The following is a 27,776-nucleotide window of genomic DNA, read 5'->3' as shown; positions in this document are numbered from 1 at the left end:
TCGTCCTCTAAATTAACCTCGTCTTCCCCGTCTGCGTTAACGAGGTGGAAGTTATGAGCATTGGAGCGTGCTGCAGGTGTACTCGAATTTGTTGAACCATTTTGGATCTGGGGATGATGCCCCGGATCGTCGAGCGACTGGAACGGTGGGTTCCCTGTTCCATTTCGGGCAAAGCCGAAGTCTCTCCCAAGAAGTCAAATACTTAAATGTCTTCCCGGTCCGCCCTTCCTATTGCCTTTGAGTTTGATAGTCGGCTAACGCTCGAGCTTGGATGTTGGCGTCATTTTTGCCGCTACTCCAACCGGTTTACTTCACTCGGTTGTATATCCCACTATATTTTTGGCAATCTTGGTTTATGACCTTCCAATGGGCTTGATCCCCTTATTTACCCCAGTAATCACCCGGTTTGCCCAAGATCTAGACCCAAAGTTCAAAGATTTTCTTCGAAAATAATCCGGATGATTGACAGTTTGCTACAATTAAAATTATTTTTACAATTAATATTAATTTTAAATAAATACTAAATAAAGTTAAATAAATAATTAATATTAATAACTTACAAATTTCGTGATCCTCATAAATGGCGACCAAAGCTCATGTGAGAGCTACTTCCTCCTCCGTCGTCCAAGGTATGTAGTCACGCGGCACAACCGGCTCCCCGCTTCCTTCTTTTTGTGTTTACGGCCTCCCTTTCTGGTTGAACCGGAGGCCTGCGCCGATTGAGTCTCTGGCTCCGGTTGGCTAGACCCGAACATTGGCATGGGGTTTTGGGGGTTGAGCAACTTGGCGTACATGCTTAAGTTCGGGTCGAGAAAAGGAAATGGGTAGTTTAGGTTAGGTTGTTTCCGGTGTTCGGGAAGTTGGTTTGGGTTTTGCAGAGTAGGGTGTTCTCCGAAACTGAGCCATGGATAGTTTAGGTTCGGTTGGTTTTTCGGAGTATGGTATTGCCCGAAACCGGGGAATGGATGGTTCGGGTTGTTTCTAGGATTCATTTTCGTAGGTATTTTTGGAGAATAGATATGTATTTTTGTTTGAAAGATTGAAAATGTTGGAGATGAAGTATGTATTTTTTGAAGAAGACGACGTTATGTGTGTGTACATATTGTTTTGATTTGTTTTTTTTTTTTTTGGTTTTGATCGTTACCAACCGTCACATTATTATTATTTTCGTTCAAAACCCAGACGACTAGTTCATGCACCCCCCCCCAATCGCTCCTCTTATCTTTGGGGGAGCGGTGTTACCCCCGAACGTAGCCCAATATTGGCCTTTTTCTCGCCCCCATTACACATGGGCTAAATGAACCAAGTCAGTTGATAAATAAGAAAGAGAGAGAAAAGAAAAAAAAAGGTCGTTCGCGTCTAAAGTATGTTTCGAAAAACTATCACGTATTTCATTACTTTAGTCAACTGATAGTGAGCATGGGGCCAAACCGGACCAGACCACCCTGACTTGAACCAGCCCGAGACTGAAACTGAATATGCTAATAAATGTGGAATGAAGACCAGACCATTAGGGAGTGGGTTGATTGGTTTACTAATTGTTTCAATATGCATTCATACACTACGTACAAGCTGTTTCAAGATAGACATTTACACACAAAAACTGTTGATTCACATAACCAATTACAATATCGAAACCGACACATATGCTAATTCTTTTGCCGAAGAAGACCAAGGGGCTATTTGACAATCTTGTAGTAACCATTAAGATACCCGATCGATTAAGAAGTAGTCTCTTAATGGAATCATTAAGAAGCGAAACAGCCCCCAAGGAATGAACGTCAAGAAGAAGCGAAGAAAATAACACAAAAGAAGACGAACACACGGATTTTTTATTTGCCATTTGCGTTTCCCACAACCCCATGTACACACCCGGTATATACTCATAGTAGGTTTTCTTAATATGCTTTAAGTTTTACGGTTTTTGGCCGAACCTGCCCAAAGGCGAATACAACATAATTTCATGACCGAGAACAAGATCGATTTTTTGTGTTCTGGGTTGATTCTTTGATTTTCTTGGGTCGGCTAGCAAGATGCTTAATTACAACAACAACAACAACAACAACAATCATACCCAGCATATCCCACAAATAACTAACGTTATCCGTAGGGTCTGGGGAGGGTGGGATGTTGACAGACCTTACCTCTATCCCTAAGAATAAAGAGGTTGCTTCCAGTGAGACCCCCAACTCAAAAATAAGTAGATAAAAAAAATAAAATACTAATAATAAAATAAAAAATAAAAGAAAAAAGTAGTAAATAAATACTACTAGAAACAATAAACTAGTGGTAACATTTAAGCAACATCTATAATAGATAGACTAAATAATAATAATAATAATAATAATAATAATAATAATAGAATGAAAATACTAATATTGAAAATAATATAATACAAAGTTAAAACAAGAAATAGCCCCTCCTTCTACGGGTCCTTAACCTTAATTCTACGTCTCCATGAGTACTATACTAAACCATGTCCTCAGAGAGGTGCAAATCTAGCAAATCATACCTAATCCTCTCGTCCCAAGTCAATTTGGGTCTACCTCTACCCCTTCTCCCCTCTACAAGGATAGTTTCCACTGATCTAACGGGATCCCTTTGTTGTCTTCTTTTCATATGTCCAAACCATCTCAATCTGCCCTCTTTATTTTATCTGATATACTAGCTACCCCTAGTCTATCCCGAAACTCCTCGTTTCTTATTCGGTCTAACCTTGTGTGCCCACACATTCACCTTAGCATCCGCATCTCTGCTACCTCAAACTTACGCGCATGTGTCTTTTTGATGGCCCAACAATCTGTTCCGTATAGCATCGCAGGTCTAACCGCAACCCTATAAAACTTTCCCTTTAATTTAGTTGGGAACCTCCTGTCACACAATACCCCTGTGCCGCTCTCCATCTACACCATCCTACTTGGACACGGTGAGCTACGTCACTATCTATGCCCCCATCACTTTGTACAAGATGCTCAATTAAAGGTGCACAGTAAACCCGAACCCAGAACCGGACCCGAAAAAAATACCCGGAACCGGTTTTTTTTATACCCGGGTTTTTAATACCCGAACCCGTACTCGACCCTACCCGTAAGGTAAGGATAGGGTATGCATTTTAGTACCAAAACCCGTACCCGGAACCGGGCCCGATTTATACCCGGTAATACCTGAAACCCGGAACCGGTTACATACCCGAAACCGGGTTTTTTCAATACCCGAAACCGGGTTTTTCAAATACCCGATCTATACCCGAAAATACCTGAAAAATACCTGAAAAATACCCAAAAATACCCCTAATAATTGTAACCCCTTAAAAAATCCAATCTATACCCGAAAAAACCCTGGAAAAAAACCCCAAAAATATGGTTTTTCAATACCCGAAAATAGGGTATTCAAATACCCGGTTTTAGAATGTCCGGTTCCATACCCGACCCGAACCCGATGCATAGGGTATGGTTTTTAGAGACAATACCCGGACCCGAACCCGGCCCGGGTATTACCAATACCCGATTTTTCAATACCCGGTCATACCCGAACCCAGTTCAATACCCGAACCCGGGTATTTGTAAAACCCGATTTTTGCAACTCTATGCTCAATTATATCTAATACACTTTCCAAATATGATTTGTTTCAACTCTAATCTACTTTGATCAGGACTTGTGTTGACTTAAAATGAATTAATTGCTTATTAGAAAACCGACAAGCTTTGGCCCGTTACCTTAGCTGACACGATCGATTTGTGTGGCTTAATATCTAAGATAAATAAGTGAGTTTAATTGTGTGGCTTAGTATTTTATAACTTACGTAAACCAAACACATAATTTTTGTTATATAATCATAACTAGTACTAGGGATATAATTAGGTCGAAAATTGTGAACTGGGATTGTGATTCTACCAACTATTTATAAAAGGTTTTAAAAAGGTTTACGAGTAAGATGATACTTTCCCTTAAAAATTTGTTTTTAAAGTAAATCATCTACTAAGCATTTGACCGAATAATATATAGAGGTTTGCCGGAATATTAGGTCTCGTTTGGTGCATAGATTACATGGAGTGTTAGTAAATAATTAAAAACATCATATTTTTAATGTTTGTAATGATTTTAAAAATAGATTTAACTCTTAAAAAGGGTTTTAGTCTCGTTTGGTGCATAGATTACGGTGTCATGTATGATTGGATGAAGGAGGTCGATCCATCTACAATTAGGGGTGTGTATGGGTCGGTTTTGAGCCAAACCCATAACTATAACCGATATGTCGGTTAATGGATAACCATAACCATAACCGACCTGTTATGGCAGTTTTGGTTAATCGGTTTTCTTGATTATAGTGAGTCAGTTATAGTCGGTTAACCGTAACCAAAACAATATAATTAGTCTAAAAGTTTGGTACCAGTTATTACAAAAAACAACATGACATAATCTTACAAGATGTATAATCTATAATATTAATACCAAACATTCAAAAAAAAAGAATGATATTATATAATCGAACAATAAAATTCAACTTAATTTGATAACAAACGTCGAACCAAAACCTTTAAAATGATATAATCCAACAATATGTTTGGTGGAAGTTAATCCCAAACATATTGTTGGTTAAATAAATGGGTCGGTTCGGTTATGACGGCTTTGGAATTATCTTTAACCAAAACCGACCCGTATTTTGCGGTTTTTGAAAATTCATTAACCGACCCACATGTTATGTCGGTTATCGGTTAAAATCGGTTCGGTTATGTCGGTTATGGATCGGTTTAACGGTTATGGCGGTTAAATTGCTCACCCCTATCTAGGATGTGATAAAGCCGTAGAGGTGTATTGTTGGACTCATTTTGTGGATGTGTGTTTTTCTACAATCTAAAAAATGTATACACGGGCTATTTTGTCTGTGTTGCATAGATCACTTGCATACATTGTTATCTACATAATTGCTTGTTATTTTGAAAACGTTTAACACCACAACCTACCAACATCAACTGTTTACCACCGTCACCACCCATCGGCCGCCATCACCATCCACCACCCACCATCACCACTGTCCGCCACCCACCATCACAACCCACCACCCACTGTTCGCCGCCACCACCACCACCACCACCCACCATCCATCACCACCCACCGTCCTTCACCACCACCACCCCCACCGTCCGCCACCACCACCACAAACCACCACCCACCGTCCGCCACCATCACTATCACTACCATTATCACTGTCCAACATCACCACCCACTACCACAGTTCGTACACCACCACCAGTTTATTTTAGCAGTCATAGACATTAAAAAAACAAACAGTCTTCTTCGTGCATACTGCATAGGTTTGGTCCACCTCTTCTTTTACAGATATATGCAGATGTGATCCGCACGATGTAGACATTTTACCTCGGCATCATACTCATTTGACTTACATGTGGAGAAGTGAAGTTGGCTTTAAAATCCAATATGTCTTTTCTAAACTAATCAACATGGTTTAACTTAGATTCATATTCTATAAACTAGCCAATTTCATATAAACAACTTATACCTTATACCGACTGAATAAGGTTTTAAAAAGAAATAAGGGTTTAATTATACAAACAATTGTGAAACTATGGTTATGATTATTTAAACACAATGCAAACCTAGCATAAAAATTCATGGTATGGATTTACTTGAACATGTTTGAATTAATTTCTTGCTAGCGTTACATGTAAAAATGTTACGGTAAACAAGTTGGATTCAACTTAGCATGGCGAGTTTGTGATTCGGCACATTAATTATTTTAAAGGTACTTTATATTGTAATTAAATTCAAATTTATCAAATGGTTTTTGTTTAAACTCACAAACTAGAAAAATAATTTTCACATTTTATATTATGCGCACAAGTTTTATATAATTAGTCTATTCACTTTTTTTTCTTTTTTTTGAAGTCTTTTATTTTAAGAGTAGCAAAATGCAAAAGCCAATTAACGGTGTGTTTGGGATTGCTTATTTAGTCCAAAAAGGACATTTGGTTAAAAGGACTTGTATAACTTATAACTTTTGAAAATGAGTTTTTTAAAAAAATGTTTAGAATAGCTTGTGTGGGTACATATACATTTTCAACCCAAAAGTCATTAAAAATCACAAATTCCTGACCTCTCAATATCAGTATTTTTGCACTAAATGAAAAGTTAAAACATAAAGTACTTTTCACTTATCTAAACATCTTTTTCTATTTTCTCCTTTTTGCAAAAGTTAAAAAGTTTAAAGGAGAGGAAAATAAGCAATCACAAACACCCCTTAATTCAGATCATTATTTTTGTTACAACATATAAAGGAGGTGGGAGCGGTCTTTATGATTCTCCGAAGCTCGTTCGCCCCCAACAGACACTGGGTGGTGTTCCCAATTTCCACACACCCCCAAGCCATTATTCCCGATTTGTTCTGCTTTCCTCCCTTTTTTTTCTTTGTTTTATGCCTGAATCGGTGTGGTGGCCCTGAGTCAGGCTGCTTTTTTCTTGGCCCTGAATGCCATGATATGATGTTCCTGGCGGTCCCGAAACTTCCCTGAGCTCACCCACGAAACCACTCCCGCCTCCCTAAATTACGTGATTTTGTTCAAGTCTAAATGCTGATTATAACTTGGGGAAAATTCTCAAAGTACACCAAGTGAGGGGAGAGTTCCTAATTTAGGCCAAAAATTTTGAAAAATCCCATAATGATCCATTGACTCGTGAGATTTCAAGCCAAATTTGTTTGACTCGTGAGATTGCAAGCCAAATACGTTTGACCTGTGAGTTTTGATACCAAAACCGATTCCTTGAAAACTATCTCCTCCATGAGATTTGGAGAAAGTTTGAATTCACCTCTATCCACCATTGATTCACCACCACCACCACCACCTAATTTCTTTGAAATAATCCCGATTAATCTTCGTCACCATCTCCGTCCTTCAACATCCAATATCACCATCTCCGCCCATCGTTGGCTACACTATTTCCAACCACCGTCGCATTCACCATCTCCGCCCACCATCGTATTCACCATCTAACATCACCATATCCGCCCACCGTCGCCTTCACCATCAAACATAAACATATCTGGTCACCGTTGTCTTCGTGCTATCCTCCATTTCATGGTGAATCAACTCCGTCGTCTTCCAACATCAACATATCTGCATCACGTCGTCTTCTCCGATCCAGCAAGTGGCTGTGGTGAATCAATGGTTCCGTCGTCTTCTCCGATTTTCGGCAAATGGCGGTGGTGGTAGTGAATTAATGGTTCCGTCTTCTTCATTTTCCGGCAAGTGGCGGCCGTGGTGGTTGTGGTGGTGAATCAATGGTGGAATGAGATGGATTTAGTTTTTTTCAAAAACTCACGGAGGAGACTATTTTGGTTTGAAATCTCAAGGTCAGATGAATTTTCTTTGAAATCTCACGGGTCAGACTAATTTCCTTTGAAATCTCACGGGTGGGGGTCAACGTCTTTACACGTGTCACTATTCAATTGGGGGACGAAAATCATCCGTGGGAAACCAAATGTCACGGCGGAGACAGATTTCGGTGGATTATTAATAGAAGTTTTGAAACTTATAGCCTATTTTGAGACTCTCTCTAGGGATGAGCTCGGTACTGTACCGGTACCGAAAATCCCGATCCCGAAAATTGCAAATTTTTTTACCGGTACCGGTACCGAAATGTTCGGTTCGGGATCCCAGTACCGGTACCGTACCGTACCGGTACAGTACCGTAACGGTCCCGAAAACTCAAAACCTTGGTACCGATTCGGTTCCGACGGTACCAAATAATTATTGATTTCGGTACCGGTATCGGTTCAGTACCGATACCAATCGGTACCATACTGATTTTTGCTCATCCCTAACTCTCTCTCCTCAAATGACATATTTTAAAAATTTTCTTTCTAGCTCGTTTTTAGGTACAGCATAAGGTCCATGACAATTAGAAATTTTATAATAATTGGCTGTTAAATATGGACCAAGTGTTACTCAAAAGTAATGCGTCACGGGACGCGATTGCTCTATACGGGATTTGGAAAAGGCATAGAGCCGCCTTCTATATTACAACCAAGCATGACGTTAGATGTGTGGGCCCACTGGAATAGAATAATGTGTCTATGATCACCTCCGCTTCCTAGTTCCAACCAATGTTTTCATAACCGGACCGAACATCGAACCGGACAGCCAACCGGTTCGACCGGTTGCCGGTTTATCCTGTAGAACTGGTCGGACCGGCCGAACAAATTCGGTCAAAAAAAGACGAATCATTCTTGAAATATGATTTTTCAAAAAAAAAAAACCTTTTTCACTGAAAACCGGTTCAACCGGTCCGGTTTTCTGGTCCGACCGGCCAAACCGGTTCGGACCGGCCGGTTCCCCTGCAGCCGAGCGAATATATAGAACCGGACCGATCGGTGGACCGAATCCCGGTCGGACCGGTTCGACCGGCCGGTCGGGTCCGGTCTCAACAACAATGGTTCCAACTCCATACAAATATTGAAATTAATTATTGGTAGGATTTTGTTAGGAGCAATCATATGTAACATCAATGGATAAATTGGATGTCGCTTAATGGTAGAGAATTTACTTTACTAGTGAGGGATGACCCTGGCTTGCCAGGGTTCGAGTTCTGATCTCACCCGGTTTTACCGGCTCCTCGCTGTCGTGCCGTTTGGCGGGCGTGGGGGTCGGATTTTATCCGGGGAATTCCTCAATAGGTGGACCGCTAGGGACTCCGTCCGCTCGGACTCGTGGCCGGATCGGGCTAGCTTTAGCCATTGGAGGCCGCGTACGGAATACTCAGCGTTACTTAGTTGGTCGTTCCAAAATAAAATATGTAGCATCAATGGTCTTTGGTAATGGTTGGTAACTTGGTATATAACTAATAAATTATAGATTTGTCTCTTTAATGTTTACTAGGATATAGCCCGTGTAATACACGGGTGGTTAAAATAATGCAACAAAAAAGTTAAATTTAATAATATACATAATAACATACCTTACTAATTTATAATATATAAATAATGATAAATAAAATTTTATAATTTATAAATATATAAAAACCTCATTTAATATAACATTTAAAGTTACATTTGTAACTTTTTAGTAACTCTATAAATAGTAATAGCATTAGTTGGTATCTTTGTTGGCTATTCTAGTTGAATAACATGTGAAAGAATGATTTTGTTTTAACAGTATAGGTAGATAATATGGGAAAATCCCTAAAATATCTCAATGTTATATAGAGTTTTCAAATATGTTCCTTCAAAATATAAATTCCTCTTTTGTCTCTTTATTAACTTGTCTTCACCTCTACGTTAGAAAATCGAGACGACATGTTTATTAACTCGCTGCCTCCTCGTCACATTAGCTCATAACCCGTCGCCTCCCCGCCATGTTAGCTCAAAGCCCATCATCTCCCTTCCATGTTAGCTCAAAACTCGTCATCTCTCCGCTGTATTAGCTAAAAAATTAAATCTAAACAGGTTACACATGAAATGATTTGATGGTATGCATGAGTTTTCTAAATCATATTATCATCAAAAATCCAATATACAAGAACTTAAAAACCAATAAAATTTAAAATATTCAAATATTTTTTAATTAAGTTTTGGATCCATGTTTTTAGTAAAGATAAGGTAGAATTTTTTAGCTAACATAACGGGGAGGCGACGAGTTATGAGCTAACATGGAGGGGAGACGATAGGCTTTGAGATAACATGGCGGGGATGTGACGGGTTATGAGTTAATGTGACGGGAAGGCGGCGAGTTAAGAACATGTCGTCTCGATTTTCTAACATAGAGTTGAAGACGAGTTAGTAAATGGACAAATGAGGATTTTGAATTTTGAAGGGATATATGCAGAATTTCTCTTTATAAATGGAACATTTTAGGAATTTTCCCTTATAATATTAATCTCTCATGCCTCAGTCATTAAAATTGTCCATTATTTAATAGAGTTGTTAATAACTACATTAACAAATGAAATAGGGTTGGTATGCAATTATGTTTTCATAATTGATTATTCATCTTTTAACATTAGAAAGGTGTTCGCGTGATGTGATGGGATAAAATAATCCTAGTAATCATGTAACAATTATAGATGTTTAAGGTTCATTTGAAACCATGAAAACGTCTAAACCAATTATCACTTTTGGTCAGCCAGTTTCTGAATGTTCAAACCATAGCAAACGGTTTGGTTTACAGTTTATACCGAAATCGGCCATATAAAACTGGCCATGGCTGTAAACTTATTATTGAAGCTCAATTCAGTTTTGTAAATACGTTATAACGAGCCAAGATCTAGTCGCAAATCGATAGGTTAACTCGTGTTCAATACGTAAACATTGATACATTATGATGAAGATAAGTTACAGAGAAAATACGAGAGCATAACGTTACATAGAATAAATATGGTACAGATCTCAATGCTAAACTACTATGGAAGGCCTATTTATAGGCTGGGCTCATTCGTTACACTGTAGTAACGAATGAGACCTCTCATTCGTTAACATCACTAACGATAAGTCATTCCATAGCCCATTCGCTAAACATTCTTAGCGAATGGATATATTTTAACGAATGAGCTTCCATTCGTTACACTGTTGTAACGAATGGGCTCTTACATTAATGAATAGCCCTAGTCTTTAACGAATGAGGCACATTCGCTAAACATCCTTATCGAATGTACCTTTATACATTAATATAAAGACTAAACTACCCCTATCTTATTCGAACAGTTGAGGACACCAAATCCGTGAACTTACAGACCCCCTTGTCCGTAGCTGTCGAATGCTTTCCAATACTTTAGCATCCAATACTTTAGCCTCCAATACTTTAACGATGAATACATTAACGTTGAATACTTTAACTGCATATCATCAGCCGTAATACTAACCTCCCCCTTGGCTGATGATTCTCAGGCTTATGCAAACAGACAAAATATAACACTTTGTAAGCACCAAACAACTTTTAGCTACTCGTATTAGATCTCCCCCTCAAATTAGCATCTCCAGGTGATCATTCCGATCATCTAACTGGCATATGATATGTGTCAATCTCACGAATCAATTAGCAACAAGTCATCAGCTATCTGTCACACAGGTAAAGTACAAATGTCTTTACATTTGACCATGTCACACATCTTTATAAACAACCCGATCATTCCACATCTTTCACATCGGTCTCCACTCTCTCGATAACGTCTATCCCAAATCATCACTCTTTGAAGTTCTTCGGCAACCAATACTCCTGGATGCACTACTGTTTTGGGCATATGATTAAGAGTTCCAACCTTCGTTAATCAATCCCGAACGATCAGATTCTTTAATCCAATAACAAGACCCGTATATTCCTTAATCAAATCAACCCATTCAAGAATTGTCCCCTTCAACAGAAGCAATCCACCGAATACGAAGCCAACATTGTCAGGATCAAAGTCCCTCAGAAAGAAGTAATCGGACAGACACTCGTATCCCACATAGTCAGGTTTCAATCCTGAACAAATCAATCCACAATCGAAGAACAATTGTAGTCTTGGACTCGATCAAACATAGCTTTGCAACCACATATTACCACCCGAATTGCAGTAATTTTTCAAGAAACACTTGCGAAGGTAGGAAGATAGCGATCGAATAAACTCTTTAAGGTAGGAAGATTACGATCGAATAAACTCTTTGAAAGTTTTATCTCCCCCTTTTCTTGACAAATTAGGCAAGGTCTTGAACAAATCTTTGAAAATCTTCAATAAACTTCTCGTTAACTTAATCGGTTACTCCCCCTCGGCCCCTCGATATGTATGAAAATTCGGCCGGAAAATATATCACCAAATTTTGCTAGAAGAGTGTCCCGCACATTTGAAATATCCCCGAAAAATTTCGTTTAAGAAAATTTTCCGAAAATATATATTTTTTATTTATTTATTTATTTATTTTAACTATCCTCATACGTTATCTAGCCTCTTTCGCTACAACAGTAGCAACGAATGGCATCTTGTCCACATTCGTTATCCATAAACGAATGAGTCACATTCGTTATAAATATCCAAATCTTCCACATTCGTTAAATCTTGAACGAATAGGAACACATTCATTAACTCACATTCGTAATGGAACTGACGGATGTCAGAAAAAAATAACGAATGAGTATTGATAACCAATGAGTCCATCTCCGTAAGGAATAAGCACATAACGAATGAATCTCACATTCGTTAAACCCTTTAACGAATGAGCTCATTCGTTAAAACTCCGTAACGAATGAGTTTAAATTTAACGAATCAGTCGTTTGAGCGGTTACTGTAGCTGGAAAACCGATTTTCACCAGAAAAAACAGTTACAGTGGCCGGAAAAACGCAAATCTTCATCGGAAAATTCATATCTTCATCAGATCTTCAAATCAATCCATTAAATTAACAACGAATACTCGGATTTGTATCTAGAATTTGATATAACATTCAATTTCATAAATAACACACTGATTCCATCTTAATTTTAATCTGCAACTTCAAAGCTTCAATCAAGGTCATCAATGGCATATTCCAATCCAAGTACCAATTAACCATCAGAATACATTACTTAGCTTTGGATTTTGAACAGGAACCAGATTATATATTCAATTTCTTGATTCATCCATGAAATCATTCCAAATCCGATAAAACTCGATGAACACGAACTGGTATGTATCACGAGCAACGGTCGGCTCTGATACCAGTTGTAAATACGTTATAACGAGCCAAGATCTAGTCACAAATCGATACGTTAACTCGTGTTCAATACGTTAAACATTGATACGTTATGATGAAGATAAGTTATAGAGAAAATCCAGCAGCATAACGTGACATGGAATAAATATGGCACAGATCTCTATGCTAATCTACTATGGAAGGCCTATTTATAGGCTGGGCTCATTCGTTACACTGTAGTAACGAATGAGACCTCTCATTCGTTAACATCACTAATGAATAAGTCATTCCATAGCCCATTCTCTAAACATTTTTAGCGAATGGATATACTTTAACGAATGAGCTTCCATTCGTTACACTGTAGTAACGAATGGGCTCTTACATTAACAAATAGCCTTAGTCTTTAACGAATGAGGCTCATTCGCTAAACATCCTTAGTGAATGTGCCTTTATACATTAATATAAAGACTAAACTACCCCTATCCTATTCGAACAGCTAAGGACACCAAATCCGTGCACTTAGGTCTTTATAATAGTATTATTATATTAATGATAATGTAAGGGGTATTTTGGTAAATATATCCTCATTCGCTCTAACGTAAAGTTATTCGTTACCCCGTAACGAATAAGCTACATTCGTTATTTTGTAAGGCACATTCGTTAACCCTGCTTAACGAATGTGACAACGAATGAAAGGCATTCGTTAGTCTTTAATGTAAAATGAATGAAGATGTTCATTCATTAGGATTAATGTAACGAATGACACATTCGTTAAGGTTAAGTTAACGAATGTTTCAAATTTTATATATACCTGTAATGTTATCATTAATGCAATCAGTTCCTTATTTTAATCCTTTTTGCCTCGTTACTCTGCTCAAATTCTCTCTCAACACACACAGTTCACACACTAATTGTATTCAACCTAATCGTATCAATCTATCAATGAATAACATGATGTCATCATAGATCTAGATCTGTATAAGCTCTCTCAAGAGTGTAACGAATTAGCCCAGCCTATAAATAGCTCTTCCATAGTAATATAGCATAGAGATCTGTGCCATATTTATTCCATGTAAGGTTATGCTGCCGGATTTTCTCTGTAACTTCTCTTCATCATAATGTATCATTGTTTAACGTATTGAACATGAGTTAACGTAACGATTTGCGACTAGATATTGGCTCGTTATAAGGTATTTACAAGTTTAAATTTCAACGGTTCAGTTATGGTTTTCAATGATAAGAAAATCGAACCAACGGTTTGGCTCATGGTTTAACTTAGAAACCATTAAAACCGAATTGTGAACGCCCAGATGTAACGTGTTAATTATTTTTTAATTAAAAACACTATAGCAATACCATATCCAAATTAAAGACAATAAAATGCTCATTTTTATGACATAATTTAAAAATATATATATTAGCGTATGAAAAAGTTACGGTTGTGAGAAAATTGTTGGTGGGAAGTTGGTTTACAATTAAAATAAAAAGGAATACATGGGTAAAGATAAATGTTCAAATTTTTACCTATTTCTTAAATTTACAAACGTTGGATAAAGTTGAGGGGGTAATGTTGTAACTATTTCTATAAATATTTTGTAATACACAAGTTTGTCCCTACCTTACATGTTATAAAAGGTGTAGTTTATGCTTTACAACTTGTAAATTACTTAAAAAAATAGGTGTTTTAATTTTTCCATATCTCATATATTATTACTATATATAAAGAACAACTTTGGTGCCGCAAAGGCCACTTGGCGGCACTGTAATGGTTGATTTTTTTTGTTTTTTTGTTTTTTTTTTGCTTCAGTTACTATAATAAACGTAATAGAAACCGGCCAAACGCCATTTTTTTTGTTTTAGTTCCCGTATCATAACAAACCTAAAAGAAGCTGACCGAGTTCGCGCAGACTCGCGAACTTATTTAAAGCCCAATTTTTATATTTTTTTTTTGTTTTTTAGTTCGGGTATCGTAACATAAGTAATCAAAACCCACTGAATTCGTGTCAGCCCGGGACCGACAACGCTTGGATTTTACCACCGTCCGGGTTTGCCAATCAAGTGAGCATCGTCTTTAATATTTTGTTTTCTTATATGTTAATGTTTTTATATTTAATTTGACGAACTAATTAACGCTCAAATTTTATCATTGGTGACTATATCGTGACGAAAGCAGCCGATACTGACCGAATTCGTGTCGACTCATCATCGCAACGATCGGGTTTACCAACGTCCGTGTTTCAACGATGGGGTTTTGCCAACTGCCCCGACGTAACGCGCCGGGTAGAAAAACTAGTTATATATGGTATAGACATCGTGTGTGTATCGCATCAAATTTTTTTTTTAATATGTGATCACATACTTTTTTTAGTCGTACTTTTTTTTATACTTTTTTTAGTCGTACTTTTTTTTATTTGTTATTTTCCTTTAATTCGTCACCTCCACCATCATATGAACTACCCATCTCATCTCTTTTTCACACCCCCAATACATCCACCACAAGTACACTGCCCATGCACAATTATCATAGTACAATAGTGTAGAATACACAATTAATTCCATCTAAAAAGTCGAATTAAATCTCAAAACGAAAGCTTGAATATAACTAAAGTTTGATTCACCTGCAAAGTAAACAACGAAAAAGAGAAAGAAGAGGTTGTCTGTCATTGTGTTGTTTCCATGTTAACTGGTGTAGAATGTTTGTTTTTAGTGATCACTATACGGTTTCAAAACTTTTGTATTTTGAGAATGAAGCGGGGTTGCGGTGATTTGGTTGAGAATGATGATAAAATACAATGTTTGGGGGGGGGGGGGGGGCGATGATATCGATAGCATTTTCTGGGTATTAGCAGATGTGGCTTTGCAGTGGTTATCATTGGCGAGAGAGATGATGATGGTTGCGAGGTTAACTCACAACAAGGGGTAAGGACAGAGATGACAATAGGACATAAACCGGTACTCTTAGTATCATAACCAAGTAAAACTGTATCCCATCGTATCTAATACATGTCAGCTATTTGTTGGATAATTATATGTATGTGATCGAGTAAACCTATTAGTTTGTTAAAATATGCCTATTGGAATATCCAAGTTGTATAATGGTTTTATGTTTACAACAAGAGTAGAACTTACTAAAGTATGTTTTAAGTACATTTTTTATACAAGTTTTTAAAATATATAAAGAGTTAAGTGCCATATTAGTACCTGTGTTTTGTCCAATTACGCAACTTTAGTACCGTTTTTTAATTTATTGTAAATGACTACTTCACTTTTTTAAAACTTGCAATTTTAATACTTTTTTTTAACCCCGTCTATTTTTATCCGTTAAGTCAGGGATAATTCGGTAATTTTATTATTTTCTTTATTCTTTTTCTTTTACTTGAAATAAAAGGGGGAAGAAGCATTTTTTTTAAAAAAAAGTCCACCTCATTTTTTTAATTAAACCCTCCCTTTACCATCATATGTACATACTCTTTTACTCTTCTCTACCTACAAGTTAACCATCACCGCACAACCATTGAACCACCACCTGTCACACCCCCCGGCCGAAGGCGGAAACGCCGGGGCGTGCGTAGATTGAAATCATGCACATGGTATTAAATGTAAAAACTCATATTAAAATAAACTAACAAACTTTTCAAACCAAATAAAAAACATGACATAGCAATTTATTAATTAAACTTCTAAGTCTGACTCATCCCCTATGTGAAACTTCAAGAATCTTTATAACTTAATTTCCATCACCTGAAAAACATGCGAGAGTGTTAACTAAAAATAGTTGGTGAGAACATAGGTTTTAAAAATAAGTTTTATGTTGAAAGCATTCCATATGTGTTAAGTTACTTGTATACTTTTGTGATTACAACCAAACCTTTTACATGTTTAGCGAGTTGTCTAATCCACGATTAGACTATTATGTTTAACGATTGTTGGATTCTGAACACACAAGCCTCTACCCGAGGCCTGAGTGGGCGGGTCAAGCCAATAGATCTATCATCATACTACCACGGGCTTAACAAGTTAATGGTTGTACATGCGATTAAGTATACACTTGTAATGATTACACATAACGTATATTATGAAACAAAGCTTGAATCAAATAGCATGTATTAAACATAGAATAAATATGTTGCATGTTTCCACCCCGACGTATAAAACGTTTAAAAGCATGAAAAGGGGCTATGAACTCATCTTGCTTGACGGATGAATACGAACACGAGCAAGAGTTTGTTGAACCGGTTACGGGATGCCCTAGATTAAGTTTGATTTTTAAATTAGTTAGAGTGTCGAATACTAGAATGTTCTAAACCAAGAGTATGACCTCCAGCAAGTTGATTCCCAGGTAAGAGTAACGGGTCCAATGGGATTATTTACGCCACTCTTGCCTTCGACAGAACCGTTTACTTATCAGATGCATACATACCCGGTTTATACTCTATTTGTATACTAGCTCAAAATGTTTAGAATGGTTTTGATAAATAATAAAGTACGAGGTTAAAAGTGTAATATCATATAGTTTAGGTGTTTATTGACATTTAAGAAAGCATAAGGTTCAAAGTGTAAATATTATAGTTTAGGATGTTTATCGACATTTATGAAAGTATAGAGTTTAAAGTGTAAATATTATAATTTAGGATGTTTGTTGACATTTATGAAAGTATATGGTTTAAAGTGTAAATATTATAATTTAAGGTATTTATTGACATTTATGAAAGTATAAGGACCATTATGTAAATATAATTTTTAGTTAGAATAACTTTATAAGTTTTTGAAGATCAATATTCATAGTTTTTCATAGAAAAGTTATTCTTTGATCTAAATTTTTGAAAAAATAATTATGATTTCTTGAAATAACATGATCATCATAATCTTTTAGAGCAAAAAGTAATGGTTTTATTAAAAAATCATGATGATCATGACGAGGGTATATGAACAACTATGAATATTCAAAATAAAACTCAAAAACATTTAAAACTCAAAAACATAAGAACAAACTAAAAGAAATTTATAAGAACAAGATCAAAATTAACGAAATATAAAGAACAACAAAAAAATATATGTAAAACTTACTTGATTATGTTTAAAGAGAAAAAAGATAATGGAATTTGATGTGAAAAATTATGAGAATAAGAGACTCTATTTATTGGCCAAAAGTTGTGGTTTGAATACAATTAAAATAGAGATAAAACATGTTTAAAGATCAAGAGATAAACAAATAATAATAATGATAATGATAATTATAATAATGTATAAGATAATAATACTAAAAAAAATAAAATAAAATAAATATGTGTGTGTACACTAAAAGTGCACGGCACTCTATTCACATTTAACTTTTTTTTTTCAAATTAATGAATTAGATAAGGTAAAACTTGAGTAACAAGGTTAAGATAGAAGGTTCTAGAATACTCTATTTTTTAAACCACCTAATTAATTTAAATACTTAGGATAAAAATAATAATAACAAAATATTTTTTTACATGCTATAAAATATTAATATAGGCATTCCGGTTCAACGCGTCATGTTAACGATTAAGCACGATTATGATGAAATGAATATAGGATCATATAATTACGCATATAAAGATAATGTTATTCAACAAATGACACATAATTCAACACTAATAAATGTAGTCGATGAAATTAATACGAGAATTTTATTAAATGCGAGCACAAAAGACTAGCGTTTTTGCAAGAAAAATCCATAGATGTTACACCACCACACAGCCACTGAATCACCACCATTATGCAATTCCAGCGACATACTAACGGCCGGAGCCAGAGGAAAAACCATAGACCATCGAGACTGCCACCGCATCTCACACTCGACCACAATTTGATAACCACACAATTTCCCGGCCAACCTCTGTCTCATCAGATCTGATTATGTTTAAAGAGAAAAAAGATAATGGAATTTGATGTGAAAAATTATGAGAATAAGAGACTCTATTTATTGGCCAAAAGTTGTGGTTTGAATACAATTAAAATAGAGATAAAACATGTTTAAAGATCAAGAGATAAACAAATAATAATAATGATAATGATAATTATAATAATGTATAAGATAATAATACTAAAAAAAATAAAATAAAATAAATATGTGTGTGTACACTAAAAGTGCACGGCACTCTATTCACATTTAACTTTTTTTTTTCAAATTAATGAATTAGATAAGGTAAAACTTGAGTAACAAGGTTAAGATAGAAGGTTCTAGAATACTCTATTTTTTAAACCACCTAATTAATTTAAATACTTAGGATAAAAATAATAATAACAAAATATTTTTTTACATGCTATAAAATATTAATATAGGCATTCCGGTTCAACGCGTCATGTTAACGATTAAGCACGATTATGATGAAATGAATATAGGATCATATAATTACGCATATAAAGATAATGTTATTCAACAAATGACACATAATTCAACACTAATAAATTTAGACGATGAAATTAATACGAGAATTTTATTAAATGCGAGCACAAAAGACTAGCGTTTTTGCAAGAAAAATCCATAGATGTTACACCACCACACAGCCACTGAATCACCACCATTATGCAATTCCAGCGACATACTAACGGCCGGAGCCAGAGGAAAAACCATAGACCATCGAGACTGCCACCGCGTCTCACACTCGACCACAATTTGATAACCACACAATTTCCCGGCCAACCTCTGTCTCATCAGATCTGAATTGCTAAACTCCCTCCCAATTTTCCGGTGACTCATCAACCCCCCCCCCCCCCGATTTTCCGGATACCCATCAAATTGATATATACCCTTACTCCCTCTCCACTGAAATAAGCCATAAACCTGCAAATTCCAGATCTGAAGGAGGGCAATGGTGGCTATCAAATATGAGTAACCACCGATACTGATAGGGTAGCGTCCGGTGGCTTGCAAAACCGCGACGACGGTGGTTTTTGGTGTTGGTGGTGGCGATGATGGTGGCGGTGTTCAGATTTTGCAACAGTGACGGTCTTTAGGGGTGGGGTGGTTTTTGATAGGTAGAGGTCATGAATGGTGGCGGTGTTCAGATTTTGCAACAGTGACGGTCTTTAGGGGTGGGGGTGGTTTTTGATAGGTAGAGGTCTTGAATGGTGGCGGTGTTCAGATTTTGCAACAGTGACCTTCAATGGTTAGATGTAGGGTTTACTTAAAAAATATTATTTCTTATAGTTTTTTTTTGTGCCACGCACATCAAGGGAAGACATATAAAAGGAAGGAAAAATATAACAAAGATAAAAAATAATGAAGTTACCAAATTACCTCTGATTTAACAGACAAAATAGACAGGGTTATAAAAAAAATAATAAAATTGTAAGTTTTAGAAAAGTGAAATATTCATTTGCAATAAATTAAAAAAAGTATTAAAGTTACGTAATTAGACAAACCACATGTATTAAAATGACACTTAACTCATATATATTTCACTGTGATATAAATTCCAAACCATATGTTCATATAGGCTAATTATAAAATGAAAACCCACTTGAGTTGTGAAAACTCTAGAAACCCATTTTCAACCACATGTTTTTAATTAATGTTTAAATCTTGTGGTTCACAATTAAAGTGAATAAAAAATGTAAATATAAATATAACATTTTCTCTCTCCTGAAAACATATATAAAAATTAGTAAAAAAATGTTAAAAAATAACAAAACATTTTTTTTGATGTTTCGATGTTTTGTATTAAATGTTACAACATATATTACATGTAACAAAAAAAAACGATGTTACATAGGGTTTTCGCGGATTTTCACAACTCAAGTGGGTTTTTAGTTTAACCATACCCTGTTCATATATATGTATGTATGTATGTATAGGAGATTTCTTTTGAGAACCACTTTAAGTTTTAAGAACTCAATGTAACAAATTTTTTTTTTTTGAATTTTTTTACACATACGTAATATATGTAGGTTACATATACGTAAAAAAATTATTTTTTCTGCATCGAGTCGACTTTTTACATTGGTGTAACGGATGTTTAAATTAGTGTAATCACTGTATATCTTTATTTCCTCTCATATTTTAATTTTTTAATCAAATTTAATCCCAACCATATAATCTAATATATTTAATTAAATGTATGATTAAGAATGAAGTTCTTAAGTTTTTAAAACTTAACAAAGTTCTTAAATTATCCGTCTCATATATATATCTATATCTATATATATCTATATATATATATATAAATTATCAAATACATATCCTAAAATTAAAATGATCACATAATGAATCCAATAAATTAAAGATAATTAAACTATGGTTGAAGAAAGCTGAAATTAACAATTAAACTGTTTCTGGTATATGTTTATTTTGAACATAGAGACACCATTTTACTTTGAGTTATGGAGGAGGTTATGGTAGACATATCGTCTCGGCTCATGAATAAAGAAAGAAGGAACAATCAAAACTAACCTGATAACAATAGGGGGTGATGAAGATCTTCGGTATAATAAGGGAAAGACGCCGGAAATGAAGAGAAAGGAAAGGACGAAAGGGAAGGTGAGGAGTTATGGTGAAATGACGGTTGCAGATGTGAATGATGGCTTTATGGGAAACTGGAAAGGCACCCCCTCTTTTGAAACTAATATCGACAAAAAAATGACGGGCCAGAATTTGGGCCTGAAAGTAAACAAGCCTGCATAGGAAAATGGGCTGAAGAAGAGAGCTAGTCCAAATTAAGTTTGAAAAGAAAAACACACAAGATTTAGTCCATTATCTTTGCCATAAATAACATTGATAATAGACTGGGGGGACTTGAAGAGCCTACCTCGAAATTGGGCTCCCGAGGTAGGCTCAGACCCATCAAGCAGGAAGAATAGCAGAGGCCCAAGAAAGAAGACCCAAAGCTAAAAGGGAAAGACTTTTCTTGAAGGAGACTTGGAGGGAAAAAGGTTTAGGAGGGAAACTCAAGTCCTGTTCATCTGACCCCGTTAGCGGCTCAAGATATATTGTCTCAAGATAAGAGGCATGGACTGGTGGATAAAAGGTTGAAGGCCGAAGGTCTAGCAAAGAAGAAAGAAAACCAAGGGAGAAAGGTTTTAGGACTTTACATTGTAATTACGCAAAGGACAACAATTGTAATCCCCCTTCTCTATATATAGGAAGGGTATCATGTTGTAAGCAACAATAAACATTATTAACTTTCACTTGACTTAAGATCTTCATTTTTACAAAGTATCCTCTACAACTCTCACGACCGGTTCACCCAGGGTTACAACAACGAGTGCACCAATTTGTAACAAGATTGCCCCTTATAGAAAGTCTAATTTATGGGTTTAAGTGAGCTTTTAAAATTTCTTTTTTGCTTATTTGCTTTTTGAAAAGCCAAAGCATGACGTTTTTTAAGGAGCTTTGTCAAATACATTTTGCTTTTCAACAAGCAAACAAACAAGTAAGCAAGTTTTAAAAGTTCATCCAAACACCTCCTATCTAAGTTAAGAAAGCATAGAAACTATGTGTCTATGTTATATTTCCATTTGTTTTAAGAACTATACCTGTGACAAGTTCATAAATAAGTGATAACATCTTTACATTTAAATACTAAAAAGAAAAATACGCAACGACGTATAAACCATAATGCTATTTACTTTAATGTTTGGTATAAATTAATCAATATCCCCTTTATCTATTTCATTGTTTTGATCAAGTGTTTTAAGAGCATTCCTAGTGGGTTTCCAAATTATGTGAGGGAGTTCTCTATTTTTTAGAGATGGTAAAAAGTGGTTGTGAGAGGAGGAGAGAGAAAATGTTACTGTTCATGGTTAAATTTGGAGAAACACACTGTTGATCTTTATAATTTTTTAATATTTTTGAAAGTGGTGGTGAGTGAATGAGAGAGAAAAGGTAATGATAAAAGTATAAAAAAATATTATTTAATTGAAAATGAGAGAAAAAAGATGATATTTTTAGTGTAATTATATGATATATATGAATATAGAGTAGCGAATGAGTTGGGAATGATCTAAGTATTACTTTTTAGTTAACTTCAATTTTAGGTTTACCATTTTGCTTATAAATCATACCAATGCGATTAAAAACCATATGCAAGAATACAAAACTTTAAAAGAGCAAACGGTACATTTATTTACTCTTTTATTCCCTAAAACAAACTTAAAATATAAATATGAAAACTCAATAAAATAAAAGGAATATTGTATTTACCGCCCATTGACTATAGTTTTGTCATTACAAATCGACACGGCGACGGAGTTTGCAAGTAAAGAAATAAAACATTTTATTTTTAGTATATCAAGCTATAGATGCTAAATTTTACAATATAAAATTTGAGTGTATATTAAAAAAAATGTTAGAACAACTTGATATAGTTCAAAATTAATTAGAAGATATAAATTCCAAAGATTTAGAATGCAAAATCGATCATACCAACACGCTTTTTTTAGAACGACGACATTATTGTATTTAGTCTACCGCACTCTTCTAATATGAAGAGCCTCGTGGACCTATTTTGGCCAGACTATGTTGTCTTAACCGAGCACACGCTGACTTCAGGTTTGGCTTGGGCGTTCCCCGAGGAAACCATACCGCCGGCAGCCACTTAACCGTCGTTGTGCCGCCACAAGAGCATAACTCTCTAGCGTAACACACGGTATGACAAACACCTGGGTGGGCTTGGGATTCGAACTGAAAACCTCGTAAGGCCTAGCTCAAATACTTCATTGTTAATATTCACCCAAAGTAACATAAATGAGAATTGAATTTGAGTCTTCACTGGAGAACTAATTGAGAAAATAACAATAGAAACAACAATTCCGAGTCACAGGAGATGGTTTATTTCATGCAGCAATTGAGGGTGAAACAAGCTATCAAGAGGTGACATTATAGGAAATTGGTTGAAAAGATAACTTGAAATTACACATTTAATCTCATTATTTGAGAAAGGTAGTGATTACATTGAAACGGAAGAAAATATTAGGGTAAATGTTTCAAAAGAAACTTTTAATAATATTAGAAAACGTTATTGATCAATCTGTAAAACGGATTACTTGCTTATAAATGTACGCGACACGCCTACATGCATAACAACCTTATTAGTTGAATCTCATTTTTAAACATCTTTTCATATACAAAAAATAAATAATAAAATTAAGTTACATTTAACACATATATATTTTAATTCATGATAAGTAAAGTCTTATTTTCACCCCTAAAATTTAATCAGTTACATAACTTTAAACAAAAGACTTTTTTTATCTGAACCCTTAAGGTTATCTAGTTTTGCTGTTTTTTTCATTTCGTTAACCCCGTTAATTTATCAATATTAAGTAAGATGTATTTCTATCTTTTTTACTTATCTGGATGAAAGTGTCAATTGTGATTAAACCTTAAAGACGATTTTATAAGATGAATAATTCATATTTAACCAATGTAATATATTTTTTAACATTGCTCAATAAAATGTATAGTTTACTAATGTTTTACTAAAAATATAAACTTGCTTATTTAGCTATTTTTTAACTATTTTTTTTACTAACTTCTGGATTTTGATGATTTGTTTAAGTGTTTATTCTAATTTTTAAATAAAAGCTTTTATTTTTTTACTTTTACTTTAAAAATTATAAACAGTCATCTTATACAACTATCCAAATCTATTACGTTATAAAAGATATATTAATAATATTATATCTCGTACACATAATAATACGTATCTTTTGATATCAAATACCATTCTTGTAATTAAATTTTATTCAAACAGATAAATGCTAATACCATTACGAATTTAATTAATAATTTCATAAACTTGCATACATAATAATAATAATAAGTTTTATTGGTATTTGGTTTCATTTCGGTTTTTGTTTTAGTTTTATTGGTATTTGGTTTTATTTAGGTTTTTGATTTTAGTTTTGTTTTAGTTTTTTTTTTCCAGTTTAGTTTCGTTTCAATTTTTATTTAGTTTGTTCAGTGTTTGGTTTTAGTATCTATTGAAAAATGAAATAATATGAAGGGTTCACAAAATAAGTGAAAGGTTCACATGGGTTTCAACTTTCAAGTGTTTTGAAGTTATTGAAGCTTTATATTTTTTGAATCTTCATAGCCACTAACAATGAATTCGTATTTGATATAAAGGATTTCAAAAGCTAAGAACGTTGTATGTGTTACCCATCATTTTCTTCTTAATCTGCAATTGTGTTATTATTTTTATTTATGAAAATGGGTCGTTTTAGGAATGTTTTTTGATTTGCTTTGGCTTGAATCAAAACGAGTCATTTTAAAAAGGTATCAGTTTAGTTCAGGTCAACGAGTCAATATAAAAAGGTATCGATTTCATTCTGGTTTCAATGGGTCTTTTTAAAATCGCATTGATTTGGATCTGGTCATACCAGGTTAATTTAAAAGATATCGATTTGGTTCGTGTTTAAATGGGTCATTCTAAAAGCGTAACGATTTGATTCTGGTCAAAACATGTCATTTTAAAAAGGTTTTGATTTGGTTTTGGTTCTTAAATGAGCTTTGAATGTGCTTCAATTTATGAGGATGCAGGACTTTTCACATGAAATGTAAAACCAGTTTTCGTAGTCAGTTAGTCACTATGTTTGTTAGATTGATATATGAATGTTTATGTCGTCAACTGTGTTCCCAGTCCAGGAATAAAAGAAGCCCGAATAATTTTTGGATGCTTATCGGGAATATTTCCTAGATGCTTATTTTCTGATTTGTTTGCTTTCCATAATAATGTTAGTGAAGTTTGTTTGTTTTATATTAATATTTGTTTTGAAGTTTATAAAGTTTATATTTTAAAATCTTAAATTTTCTTCGTAGACGTTATATTATATAAAGTCATTTTTTGTAAGTTTATAAATAAAAGTACATTGTTTGCCTATGAATATTAATTGCAATTAAAAATCATGTTGTTTTAAAAAATATATTAAAAAATAATTAGTCGTTTAAAATTGTATATATATATTTACTTGACGATTTCTATATTTTCACCCGTGTCGTACACATCTCAATAACCTAATAATAATTAAAAGAAAGTTAAAATAATAAATATGAGACGACGTTGAATACATTCGTCATCCATCCATACGACAACTACTCTATATAAATTCACACACACACTTTCATTTACAATTCAGCGTCCACAATTTCCAATTTCGAAACCCGAATAATAATATTAATATCCGGAGCGTGTTTTGCGGTCTAATTCTTGCTGAAAAGAACAGCAATTCACCGATTCTTTGTCTCGTCTTCTTTGCATTCTCAATTACGTGTGCTTATTGCTATTCGATCGGCGGCGACGTCCGGCTGTTGTCTTACCGGGATAACTCCAGGCTGAAAAATGCCTATATTGCCTTACAAGCTTGGAAGCAGGCGATCATTTCAGACCCACATAATCTCACCGGGAATTGGGTGGGATCCGGTGTCTGCGACTACACCGGGGTGTTCTGTGCACCCGCGCGTGATAACGGTTCTGAGAGAACCATTGCGGGTGTTGATCTAAACCATGGCGATATCGCGGGTTACTTGCCCGAGGAGCTTGGGCTGCTGAATGATTTAGCCTTGTTTCATGTTAATTCCAACAGGTTCTGCGGAACAGTTCCCAAGGAGTTTCAAAAATTGAAGCTACTGTTTGAGCTTGATTTGAGTAACAACAGGTTCGCTGGAAGCTTTCCCTACTTTGTGCTTAAGTTACCCGAATTGAAGTTTTTAGACCTCCGGTTCAATGAGTTCGAAGGCCGTGTTCCCAAACAATTGTTTGACAAAGGGTTTAGACGCCATTTTTATAAACCATAACCGTTTCGTGTTTGAATTGCCGGATAATTTTGGCAATTCGCCTGTTTCGGTTATTGTTTTGGGGCACAATAAGTTTCACGGGTGCCTTCCTGCGAGTATTGGTAACATGTCCGAGACTTTGAACGAGATTATTATGATGAACAATGGATTGAGGTCTTGTGTGCCGGAGGAAATTGGTTTGTTGAAGGCGGTGACGGTGTTTGACGTCAGCTCGAATGAGTTGATGGGGCCGTTGCCGGAGAGTGTTTCGGGTATGGTGAGCGTGGAGCAGTTGAATGTGGCGCAAAATTTCTTGAGTGGGAGGATACCCGAGAGTGTTTGTAGGTTGCCGCGGTTGGAGAATTTTACTTATTCGGATAATTTCTTTACTGGGGTGCCGCCTGTTTGTTTGAAGTTGCCTGCATTTGATGATAGGAAGAATTGTTTGGCTGCGAGGCCGAATCAAAGGTCTGGTGGACAGTGTAGGATGCTTGCGTCTAAGAAGATACATTGTGGTGCATTCAAGTGTGCTCCGTTTGTTCCTGTGCCACCGCCACCACCACCACCAGTTTAGTCTCCCCCACCGCCGCCAACACCGTATTGTGTTCCGTCACCACCACCACCATCATATGTCTATTCATCACCACCACCGCTACCACCATCTTATGTATATTCATCACCACCACCACCACCACCACCACCCTCTTATGTATATTCATCAACACCTCCACCGGTTAAATCACCACCACCACCCACTCCTGTTTACTATAATTCACCACCGCCACCACCACCCCCACCCCCACCACCCACTTGTATTGAACTCCCACCACCGCCGCCAGTGATCTATTCTTCACCTCCACCACCTTCTCCGGTATACGAGGGGGCATTACCTCCGGTGACCAGTGTTTCATATGCATCTCCTCCGCCACCACCCTTTTATTGATTCTTAACAAAATTTCCGTTTCCTTACACCCAACTGTTCTTTAATTACATTGCTTTTTATTTTTTTATCATATGAAAATAAAAAAGATGGTGAAGAGGTAGGTCCCAGCAGAGCCCAGTTGGACCCGCAAGACTCACCTTGAAGAGGGACGTCTGCGCAGAAACCAACTGGATCCGCAGGACCAACCATGCTCAGAGACGTGACGTCCTTACGCGCAGTACGCAAGCTGTTCCCGCAGGAAATGCCTCCCGATGGTGAAGGACTCCGCCTGTTCCCGCAGCTTCGGATACAAGCCATCAGGGAAGGCCACCCGCGCAGCAAGGCTACACGCACAAGGCACTTAGCTCTCAATCATTCAGTGTCACCTGAAGGAATGAGCAAAGCCGGGAACAATCCCGCACAGTGGCGGGAGGGGGAATACTCCCGCCCAAATAAGCC

The 27,776-nt window shown here is 35.8% G+C and overlaps 1 pseudogene; it reads left to right on the top strand.

The window, feature by feature from the left end:
- Positions 1-580: 580 nt before the first annotated feature.
- On the top strand, positions 581-27,338 carry LOC143628881 (leucine-rich repeat extensin-like protein 4 pseudogene; annotated as a pseudogene).
- The last annotated feature ends 438 nt before the right edge of the window (positions 27,339-27,776 follow it).

The sequence above is a fragment of the Bidens hawaiensis genome, unplaced genomic scaffold (assembly GCF_021521415.1).
Source record: "Bidens hawaiensis isolate Kalapana, Puna unplaced genomic scaffold, B.hawaiensis_p1.1 tig00005080_1, whole genome shotgun sequence".
Classification (NCBI taxonomy): domain Eukaryota; kingdom Viridiplantae; phylum Streptophyta; class Magnoliopsida; order Asterales; family Asteraceae; genus Bidens; species Bidens hawaiensis.
This window is presented reverse-complemented; position numbering and strand designations above follow the sequence as displayed.